This window comes from Ochlerotatus camptorhynchus, unplaced genomic scaffold (genome assembly GCF_037179485.1).
Source record: "Ochlerotatus camptorhynchus isolate MF236.1 unplaced genomic scaffold, CSIRO-AGI_Acam_v1.1 ptg000168l, whole genome shotgun sequence".
Lineage (NCBI taxonomy): Eukaryota > Metazoa > Arthropoda > Insecta > Diptera > Culicidae > Ochlerotatus > Ochlerotatus camptorhynchus.
In genome coordinates, this window is record NW_027040658.1 from 378,532 (window position 1) to 390,737 (window position 12,206).

The 12,206-nt window shown below is 40.8% G+C and overlaps 1 protein-coding gene across 3 annotated transcripts in view; it reads left to right on the plus strand.

The window, feature by feature from the left end:
• LOC135701565 (neurexin 1-like) overlaps positions 1-12,206 on the plus strand; it is a 215,666-nt gene that overhangs the window by 164,579 nt on the left and 38,881 nt on the right. The window lies entirely within an intron of this gene.

The window sequence follows — 12,206 nt, forward strand, 5'->3', positions numbered from 1 at the left end:
AGGGTGGCGGAAACGCGTCAAAGTTTGACTTTTTTCACTCTCGAAAATCTCCCAAGCCCCCCCCCCCCCCCCGACATGAAATTTCGGAAATCAAAATAAAATTTTTGATGCCAAATGTCTTAAAAATGCATGAAACGTTGAGATTTGGTGTTATCTCGAAAATTTTTTTTTTTTTTTCAAAAATCGACTTTCTGGGACTTTTTTTTTATGAGTTCTATATGGAATATGTATAGAAGATTGATGAGTCGACTTCTAAAACAGTTCACAATTGTCTCCAACCTGCTTATATATCGAATTAAACCACCATTTAGGATCTAATACGAAATAATTCACTAGGGTGGTCCAATTATTCTTCATTAGGGTGGTCCAAAAATTCAAAAATATGTGAAAAACCACAACTTTTCATCAGAAATTCCTAAAATCAATTGTAAAAATATCTTGAATTGCGCTAATCTGTTTTTTTTTTTGGGAATCATGAGTTTTACACAAGAGGAACATTTGCCTGAAAAGATGAAAAAATACTTGTTTTATACTTTGCCATAGGTTTCCTTATTAGCTACAGCAAATCAGATTTCCTGGAACTCTTATAATTTTTTCGATGATCTTCAACTAATTGTAAAATGCACTGCTTTTGATCTTCATCCGTTGATAGTTTTGAATTGTATGTTTTAATCAATGCTATACCACGCTCTGCATTATCATTAACTACTTCCAAACATTGAACCCGTCTTTTGGCATTTCTAAACTCGATGGAACTACTCCACTGCTCCATATCGACATTCAGCAACGACTTCGGAATTTGGAAAGCTTTGAATAAGTTTTCAATACCACTGCTGCCTTGTACAAACGAGTGTAGTTCAATCGTTGAAATATCGTTGGATTCAACAATGGATCTGGCTGTAATGTTTTTATGAGTATCTGTAAAAAAAGATCATTAGAAAATTAAATGCAAATGTATCAATTAAAGCATTTACCTGATAGATGTAAGGCTTCGATGACCTTTTTCTTAACCGGGAGGTCTACATTTTCGTCGAGCTTGAGCTTGAGCTTGATTGACCGCCCACGGTTGCTACTCTGTTATTGCCAGATCAGCTGTAATTACACAGAGAACCAATAGACGATGCTTGGGACTAGCAATCATCCTCAATGTGTAAAAACTGGTGATCTTAAATTAGGCAATACCAGCGCTGGCCGCGTCCGAACACAGGTCAAGAAAGGAATGGGAAGGATTGTGTTGACATGACACTCGCTTTGATGGAAGCCGAGAACACCTCTGCACTTCCACGAGGAATCACTGGGATGTTGGATAAGAGGGTTGGGTTTGCAGAAGGGTTCGTTTTGGTAAACGATAAGCTGAATTAATGTCCTAACGATCATATAACGCGAAGGAGCTTGGGACTAAACCCACGGTCTTCTGCTCAGTAAGCAAAAACGTTTGCCACGAGCACCTTTTTAATCACCGAGTTGCTGTTATTACCATGTAGTCATATTAACAAATAAAACGATTGACGAATCTTGATTGTGGATGGGCCTGAGATTAGACTCATGATGTTCTGCTCAGTAAGCAAAAACGGTTGCTCTAAGGCCACCGAGCCCCTCATATCACATAATACCGTTGCTCTAATTTTTGTATCCATTCAAACCCGGAACCAACGACAACAACGAGTTTCGCAAAATACACGATACACAAGCGATTTTACTATAAATCTCTTTGATATGTAAGGACCTGGGACCGCGTTTTTCTGCTCAGTAAGCAGGCCACTGTAACCGACGATCTTTCAAATCCGAAAACTAAAAACTACGAAAAAGTACTTAGGCCTTCATTAAGTTCCACTTTCACGCGACGTACAATGTTTCAATTTGCTCTTTACGTATTGTTCAGGCTAGGCCCTTTTCAAAATTTACGCGAGAAATACGCACAATCGTCACCTACCTCGCAAAACTGGTTCCAAACGACAACAAAGGCATAAGCAACGATGGATTGTTGAACTTTGCTGGCTCCGGTGGTGTAGTGCACAGCAAAAAAATATAATATCGATCAACGTAATTCAAGCTGATGTATGGAATAATGATGTAATTGTAATTTTGTAATTTATCAGCACACACCCTGGTCGACCACTGTAAACCAATCTGCCGTTCAGCGTTTTCGGTTTTTGTTTCTGGATCTTCTCTGTGATATACTTACTTGCGGCATACTATTTTGGGAGTGTATATGAGCGTGTACCATGTACGGTAGCTCATCTCTCATCGTGATGGTGGGACATAGTAGACAAATTAGAGAGAAAACAAGGAGGTATTAGTATTAGTTATATGTAAACAAACAAAACAAAAGTTAGATAATGCGGCACTGTAACTACTACTATTTTAGAGGTATGTTTAACTCAATGTTTCAATTGAGGCAAACTATCTATCTTACAATTACAAAAGCAAACCTAAACTTACAATTATATGCAAATGCAAAATGAAACTTGACAAATCATCGTCAATTCCCTTATTCCAGGGCAGGGCCTGACGATTTGAATCTAATTTTGATCAGTGAACGGGCACCATATGGTACATTTTCTCACCATGAACCTATCATTTCCAGCCTATCTGAACTATTTAATAAATGGAAGCCATAACATGGGTTACGCTCCCCCTAAGCGGGCCCTCCGCATCCTGTCTCTGTCTTATCTCAAATACAAAATGCCAATGGTATGAATGTATCTATATATAACTTGGAAATGACGTACAATCAAATAAACCCGTAACCCACTCACTTGGTCAGGCTTCAGAATCGTCCAGTGGACAGTGCACTCTACACTCCAAGTTCCCTTTTTTTCAAATTTACCGCAAATTTGATATTTTACCCATTGAGTGTTGATTAGTCACAATGAAACATTGTGACAGAAGTTGAGGTTACTAGTGTATTAAATAATCTAGGTCCTATTTAGGAAAACAAATCTGGCCAACGCCCACCCTAAACCTAAACCTGTTCTAATCCACCTGAAATGACTAACGAATGGAAGACTTTGACTACCCAGCCATGCAATAGTCTCGTTCCGTGCCTTATGGCAACTTGATGATTCTATTGCGCTCATCTTCTGGCACCACCCAGGGGAGACTTGGTCCTGTACCCAATGCTTAACTTATCTCCATTCCACTCAACTACTCGCAATTTCGTGTGATATAGTGGACGGAATATTATTATATGAGACAATTCAATGCAGAAGTCTTTCCAAATTTGGCAGATCGACAGGTAATCGGTGAGTTACCACGATAGTTGCTATTCAACAACTCGACAACGTCCCATCGTCAACGCCTGCTATGAGAATTTCCCATTGCAGACGCCAACGAAATGACGTCATCAAGCTATCGATCAACTACCCTGGTTATCGCCTGGTACCTTATAGCACGATGCTAGGAGGCGAACCGGAAGAATCGATGAGCTACCTCTCCCATAGGGAGGTCTACATTTTCGTCGAACAGACATAGTCCGATAAGGCTGTTGTCCAAATATTGCAAGTGAGTTAAAATTCCTTTATGTACTGCTTTCGCAACGTCTTCATCAACAGTTTCATATTCCTTCAATATTTTTAACAGGTTCAGAACGTTGTTGGGTGCCATCGCAGCACACGGAGAAAGAAACCAACTTTTCAAATAAATTTTTACAATGAACACACAAAATCTAGCTAGTTGATTTTTAGTTTTATCTGATAAAGCAAATTCATGCCGAAGAATAAACATTTTCATCATTTATTTTGGCCATCCACCTTGCATTGTGGAACGCACCAGGAGCTTTTATTTGTAATTTTTCATCGATTTTTCCACCCAAATATAAAATGGCAAGTTGTAGAACCTCTCGGTAATCACCACGGTGGTGTTGCTCTCTAATTTGTTTTTCATGAAACTCCAATAACGCCAATCTTTCTATTTCCGAGAGAGCTATTTAAAAAAAATCATCATCCATATCTGAGTGGTATGAAGTCTTTTCCAAAATGTGCCATTTTGATTGGAATTCCTTAAAAATCTCAACATTTGGAGACTTTGACGTTTCAAATTTCAGAATTTTAAAAGCTTTGCCAAGTAGCAATTTATGTATGTGGTGTCTACAAGGGAGGCCTATAAGCTGCCTCTTGAACAATTTGTCCAGGTACTGACACGCACCTTTTCTTCTACCGGTGTTTGATGCAGTAGTATCAAAAGATGTAAACATAATTCTAAAAACAAACGATAAAATAGTCAGAATTCTGAGGTGAACATACAAGATTTAAGATCATACCTGTCCGCAAGCCCCCATTCGACGACTGCATTGTACACCGCTTCTGCTTGTTGTGCCCCCGTAGAGTTTTCGATGGGTGGATGGTAATATGTTAGGTAGCAACTTAGAATCCCAATGTACTGTTAAATTTATATCTGGCTTAAACAACGCTTTTAAATCATGTTGCATTTGTAATCGAATTCCTGCTCAGGCGATTCTGACAGATTCCTTGTTCAACAATAATGATGAAACATCGTGCCCTAAAGCTTTAGCGATCGATGATATTAGAAACACAGCATTTCGATCACTCACTTTACAGCGGTCCAATGCAGCGACTACCTCAACTGTAACAACTCGTATCAGTTGCGATTTACGTGTCAAAGCTGGTTTTGGAGAACCTAGAACGTTCAAAATATATTTATCTAAAAGAAAAAAAAAAAACATTAGTAAAACATCGCAACGTACCTGTTTTTGGAGAAGCTCTTTCGGATGTACTAGGCGAGTACACTGACCCAGCCTGGCTGTCGTTTTGTGAGATGTTTCAATTGAGGTTGCACTACAAATTTGATCCGGTCTTTGGCTTGACCCTTCTTCCTCAAAATCGCTACACGAAATGGTTTCATTGGTAGGGAGAACCTCAGTTTCTTCTTCAAGATGAGCTTGTTCCCGCTGTTTTTGCAAATATTGCATCGCCTACTTATCTTCACGGGTTTTTGCCTTAAAATTCTTCCCGATATCAAACAAACTCCGCAATGATCCATGAGATGTGTTCCTTTTTTCGACGTCTTTCTTAGCCATTCTAAGTTTGCATTTTAATAAGGCTTTCCAGGTATTGAAAAATAGCAACAGTTTTTTCTTTATGCTTATGTCATTTACCAAATGTGTTAAGTTTTTTTTCTTCCAAGCATCCTTTAATTCCTTTATTGTTAGGAAGGCACTAAGCTTACAACTTGTTTTTTTTCAGCTCGCAAATGAAACATATATTTACGAAAAACTTCACTATACGTCGGCAAGTTAACAGAATGGCCGAACGACGGCAGATATTCTCCAACTAACCAAATGTCAACCATTTTTAACAAACTGTCGTACTATTCTCTATCAGTTATCTCCTTGTTGTCTTCTTTAAACGCACTACTGATTGATCATACATCCTCAGATCACATCCTTTTTTATACTAAAGCATAGGTAGAAAAAGCCAAGGTAGAAAAGTTTACGTAGAAATAAGTACTTGAGACCGTTGCTTGCCTGTAGGAGAACACTGTTAGTGTGTGTTTTTTAATTAATACCCAAAAGGAAGCCAGATAAACAATATGCTTTATGCGGGTACTTTTTTGGCACCTCTATAGGGTAGGAATTTAAAAGAAACACATATAAAGGGTTGTCCCGTATTAGGTGGATATGTTAACACTCCGAACACGATGCCTCCGAAAAACGTGTAACGGCAAGTTTGCAATGGCACAACTTAGCCATTTCTTAATGAATTTCAAAAATTGTGGTACCTTTAGAATTCCTAGGGTTTCTAGATGATTTTGATTGCAAAAAACTTGAAAATAGAGTCGTCTACTTTTTTAAAAAGCAAATAGAGAGTTGTTACACGTTTTTTGAAAGGTGTGTTTGTAGGGTTTTGCAAGTGGCGCAAGATCTGTAATTAAGATTAATGGGCACAAATGTTCACAATTAGCCAGAATACAGTCATGGTTCCTTGATATGGATCCTGGAGACAACGGAACGGTCCTCGAAAAATCCGGAACATCCGTAAAAATGGTCAATCCATGATTCTGATCCTAGGGCTCTGCGGTTTTTTTGAAAACATTAGGAACTGTGATACACTGGAACCTCCATTTACGAACCAAAACGGGGGTTCGTAAATCGAATTAGTGCGTAAAAAAAAACCTCGTTATTTGGGATTTACTTCGTAAAAAGAAAACTCGTTATTTGGGATTTACTTCGTAAAAAGAAAACTCGTTATTTGGGATTTACTTCGTAAAAAGAGGTTTTTGAAAATATTGTCAAATACCCCACAATATGGGTATTTTTGGAATCGGAGTGACGTGTAGGGACCGGAAATCGATGTCTGCCGCCATTTTAAAATCCAAGACGGCGGCTTCCGGTTACAGGAAAACATGGAAATTCTGTCAAATATCCCACAATATGGGTATTTTTGGAATCGGAGTGACGTGTAGGGACCGGAAATCGATGTCTGACGCCATTTTTAAATCCAAGATGGCGGCTTCCAGTTACAGGAAAACATGGAAATTCTGTCAAATACCCCACAATATGGGTATTTTCGGAATTGGAGTGACGTGTAGGGACCGGAAATCGATGTCTGACGCCATTTTTAAATCCAAGATGGCGGCTTCCGGTTACAGGAAAACATGGAAATTCTGTCAAATACCCCACAATATGGGTATTTTCGGAATCGTAGTGACGTGTAGGGACCGGAAATCGATGTCTGACGCCATTTTTAAAACCAAGATGGCGGCTTCCGGAAACAGAAAAAATTGGAAATTCTGTCAAATACCCCACAATATGCTTATTTTTGGAATCGAAGTGACGTTGAAGGACCGGAAATCGATGTGTGGCATCATTTTTATATCCAAGATGGTGGCTTCCGGTAACAGAAAAACTTCAAAATTCTGTCAAATCTCCACAATATGGGTATTTTTGGAATCGGGGTGACGTGTAGGGGTCATAAATTGATGTCTGACGCCATTTTGAAACCCAACATGGCGGCTTCCGGTTACAGGAAAACAGAAAAATACCGTAAAATACCAAACAATATGGATATATTTGGAATCGGGGTGACCTGTGAGAACCGAGAATCCATGTCTGACGCCATTTCGAAATCCAAGATGGTGACATCCGGTTACAGAAACACTGGGAAATACTGTCAAATACTCAGCAATATGGGTTGTTTGGAATCGGGGTGACCTATTAGGACTGAAAACCCATGTCTGACGCCATTTTGAAATTCAATATCGCAACTTCCGGTTACATAAAAACATAAAAGTAATATTACATAGCCTTAAATATGGGTATCTTAAGAATCGGGGTGACGTGGTGGTATTTGCCAATTTTTCTGTAACCGGAAGCCGCCATCTTGGATTTCGAAATGACTTCAGACATCGATTTCCGGTTCTTACACGTCACTCCATTTCCAAAAATACCCATATTGTGGGGTGTATGACAGAATTTCCAAGCTTTTCTGTTACCGGAAGTCGCCATATTGGATTTCAAAATGGCATCAGACATCGATTTCCGGTCCCTACACATCACTCCGATTCCAAAAATACCCATATTGTGGGGGTATTTGGCAGAATTTCCTAGTTTTTCTGTAACCGGAAGTCGCCATCTTGGATTTAAAAATGGCATCAGACATCGATTTTCGGTCGCTAAACGTCACTCCGATTTCTAAAATACCCATATTGTGTGGTATTTGGCAGAATTTCCATGTTTTTATGTAACCGGAAGTCGCCATCTTGGATTCCAAAATGGTGTCAGACATCGATTTCCGGTCCCTTCACGTCACTCCGATTCCAAAAATACCCATATTGTGGGGGTATTTGGCAGAATTTCCAAGTTTTTCTGTAACCGGAAGTCGCCATCTTGGATTTCAAAATGGCGTCAGACATTGATTTCCGGTCCCTACACGTCACTCCGATTCCAAAAATACCCATATTGTGGGGTATTTGGCAGAATGTCCAAGTTTTCCTGTAACCGGAAGCCGCCATCTTGGATTTTAAAATGGCGTCAGACATCGATTTCCGGTCCCTACACGTCACTCCGATTCCAACAATACCCATATTGTGAGGTATTTCACAGTATATCCCAGTTTCCCAAAATCATAAAAAAAAACTCGTTATTTGGAATTTACTTCGTAAAAAGAAAACTCGTTATTTGGGATTTACTTCGTAAAAAGAGGGACGTAAATTGAATACTGCGTAAAAAAAGACTTCGTAAACGGAGGTTTCAGTGTATAAACAAATATTTGAAGTCGTGACATAAACATGTACCTGGATGGCCATGGGATCGTCCTCCGGAAGATCCGGAACATCCGTAAAAGTGGACAATCCATGAAACTGATCCTAGAGCTCCGTGTTTTTTTTAACATTAGGATCTGTGATATAAGAATGAATTTGGGTCATGGACCCAGATGGCCATGAGACCGTCCTCCGGAAGATCCGGAACATCCGTAAAAGTAATAAATCTACGATCCTGATCCTAGAGCTCCGCGTTTTTTTATAAACATTAGGAACTGTGCTGATAGAAAGAATTTGGGCTTGTGAAATAAACATGAACCTGGATGTCCATAGGACCGTCCTCCGGAAGATCCGGAACATCCGTAAAAGTGATCAATCCATGAAACTGATCCTAGAGCTACGCGTTTTTTAACATTAGGATCTGTGATATAAGAATGAATTTTAATCATGGACCAAGATGGCCATCGGACCGTCCAGCGGAAGATCCGGAACATCCGTAAAAGTGGTAAATCCACGATCCTGATCCTAGAGCTCCGTGGTTTTCTTGAAAACATTAAGAACTGTGATGATAGAAAGAATTTAGGCTTGTGACATAAACATGAACCTGCATGTCCATGGAACCGTCCTCCGAAAGATCCGGAACATTCGTGAAAGTGGAAAATTAACGAAACTGATCCTAGAGCTCCGTGGTTCTCTTGAAAACGTTAGGAACTGTGATATTAGAATGATTTTGGGATCGTGACATAAACATGGACCCAGATGGCCATCGGAACGTCCTCCGGAAGATCCGAAAAATTCCGAAGTTTTTGAAAATAACACTAAGAACTGAGATGATAGAATGAATTTGGGGTAGTGACCTAAACATGGACCTTGATGGCCATGAGACCGTGCTCTGGAAGATCCGGAACATCCGTGAAAGTGGAAAATTCACGAAACTGGTCCTAGAGTTCCGTGGTTTTCTTGAAAACGTTAGGAACTGTGATATTAGAATGATTTTGGGATCGTGACATAAACATGGACCCAGATGGCCATAGGAGCTCCACGGTTTTTTCGAAAACACTTGGAACTGTCATATATAAATTAATTTGCTGTCGTGACATAAACATGTACCCAGAAGGCCATGGGACCGTCGTCCGCAAGATCTAGAACATCTTTAAAAATGGTCCATCCTCAAAACTGATCCTAGAGTTCTACGGTTTTTTCGAAAGCATGTGGAACTACGATATAAGAAATATTTTGGGGTCATGACATAAATATGGACCTAAATGGCCATGGAGCCATCCTCTGGTAAGTCCAGAACATCCGTAAAAGAGGTTAACCAATGAAACTGATCCTAGAGCTCCGCAGTTTTTTTTTTCCAAAAAGATTAGGAACTGTGATATAAGAATGAATTTGTGATCGTGACTTAAACATGTACCTAGATAGCCATGGGACCGTCGTCCGGAAGATCAACAACATCCGTAAAATGGTCAATCCATAAAATTTAGAGGTGGAAGCATTACTATGACGAGCACCTCAACGGTGATGCAGCAGAAAACGAAGGTGGCACGGCAACAGACGTTGGAGCACGTGCAGAAGGCGACAGGCTACTGGCCCTGATCTTCCAGAAGTTGAGGATGAGATCGGTCGGTCGACTGAAGAACAACAAAGCAACTGGTGTGATCAACAACCAAGTGAGCTATTAAAAAACGGTGGTGAAGCACTGGCTAGAGCGCTGTATTGGGTAATTGCCAAGATTGGGTAATTGCCAAGAGGGGATATTACCGCAGGAGTGAAGCAAGGTGTTGTATGCCCAATCTACAAAAAGGGCGACAAGTTGGATTGCTGCAACTACCGCGCGATCACACTGCTGAGCGCCGCTTACAAGGTACTCTCCCAAATTATACGCCGCCGCCTGTCACCATTTGCCAGATATTTCTTGGGCAATACCAGCAGGGATTCATGGGTTCATATTCGCGATTCGGCAGGTTCTGCAGAAATGCCACAAATACAATACATTTGTTCATCGATTTCAAATCCACATACGACACAATCGATCGTGATCAGCTATGGCAGATTATGCACGAGTACGGATTTCCATATAAACTGACGCGATTGGTCAAGGCAACGATGGATCGAGTGATGTGCGTTGTTCGAGTATCGGGGACACTCTCGAGTCCCTTTGAATCTCGAAGGGGGTTACGGCAAGGTGATGGACTTCCGTGTCTGCTATTCAAAATTGCGTTAGAATGTGTGATCAGAAAAGCAGGGATAAACACGAGTGGCACGATTTTCAGAAAGTCCATCCAGCTTCTTGGCTTCGCCGATGACATCGACATCATGGCACGGAAATTTGAGACGAAGGCGGAAACGTACATCAGACTGAAGGCTGAAGCTAGGTGGATTGGACTTGCCATCAACGCATTAAACACAAAATACATGAAAGGAAGAGGTTCTAGGGAAGACAATGTTAGCCTCCCACCCCGAGTTCAGATGGACGGTGACGAAATCGAGGTGGTCGATGAGTTCGTGTATTTGGGCTCACTGGTGACCGTCGAAAATGATACCAGCAGAGAATTTTAAAAGACGCATTATGGCAGGGAATCGTGCCTACTTTGGACTCCGGAGGACGCTACGGTCGAATAAAATTCGCCACGAATTTGACTATCTAAAAGACGCTGATTAGACCGGTGGTCGTCTACAGCCACGAGACCGTGACTTTGCTCGTGGAGGACAAACGCGTCCTTGGATGACAGAACGTGGAGGAAGCGAATGAACTAAGAATCACATTACAAAAATTGGGCGAGTACTGTAGGCTGGGCATGTCGTAAGAATGTCGCACGACGACGCAGCGAAAATGGTTTCCGAAAGCGCCCCAACAGGAACAAGAAGAAGAGACGCGCAGCGGGCAAGGTGGATCGACCAAGTAGAAGGTGACCTGCGGACCCTTCGCAGACTACGAGGCTGGCAAAGTCTGGCCATGGATCGAGTAGAGTGGATACGACTTCTTCGAACAGCAGAGGACAACAAGGCCTTAGCCCGATTGCAAGCCATAAAATTGATCCAAGAACGAAAAACCGTGGAACTGTGATATTAGAATTAATTTGGAGTCTTAACATAAACATGGAACAGAATGACCATGGGACAGTCCTCCGGAAGATCCGTAAAAATTGTCCATCCATGATACTGTTTCTAGAGCTCCGTAGTTTTGTCGAAAACACTTCTAACTGTGATATATGAAAGAAATTAGGGTCGAGAAATAAACATGAACCTGAATAGCTATTGGAACTTCCTCCAGAAGATCCTCATCATCCGTAAAAGTGGATCATCGATGAAACTGTGAAAAAACCGTGTTTTTTTTTCGAAAACTCTTGGAACTGCGATTAAAGATAGAATTTAGGGTCGTGACATAAACATGGATCCGGATGGCCTTGAGACTTTCCTCCAAAAGATCCGGAACATCCGTAAATTTATCATAATGTGAAACTGATCCTAGAGCTCTGCAGTTCTTTTTTAAACACTGTGATATAAGAAACCTCTGGATCACTTTTACGGAAGTTCCGTATCTTCCGGAGGACGGTCCTATGGCCATCCAGGTCCGTGTTTTTTATCTTTATTAAGGAGACTTTCACCTCAGGTTCGTCTCCGGTACGTGTTTATGTCATGACCCCGAATTCTTTCTTATATCGCAGTTCGACATGCTTTCGAAAAAACCGTAGAACTCTAGGATCAGTTTCAAGGATTGACAATTTTTAGAGATGTTCTAGATCTTGCAGAGGATGATCCCATGGCGTTCTAGGTACATGTTTATGTCACGACCGCAAATTAATTTATATATGACAGTTCCAAGTGATTTCGAAAAAACCGTGGAGCTCTAGGGTCAGTTTCATACAATAACCACTTTTACGGAATTTTCGGATTTTGCGAAGGACGGTCCGATGGCCATCTGGGTCCATGACCCAAATTCATTACAATATCACAATTCCTAACGTTTTCAAAAAACCACG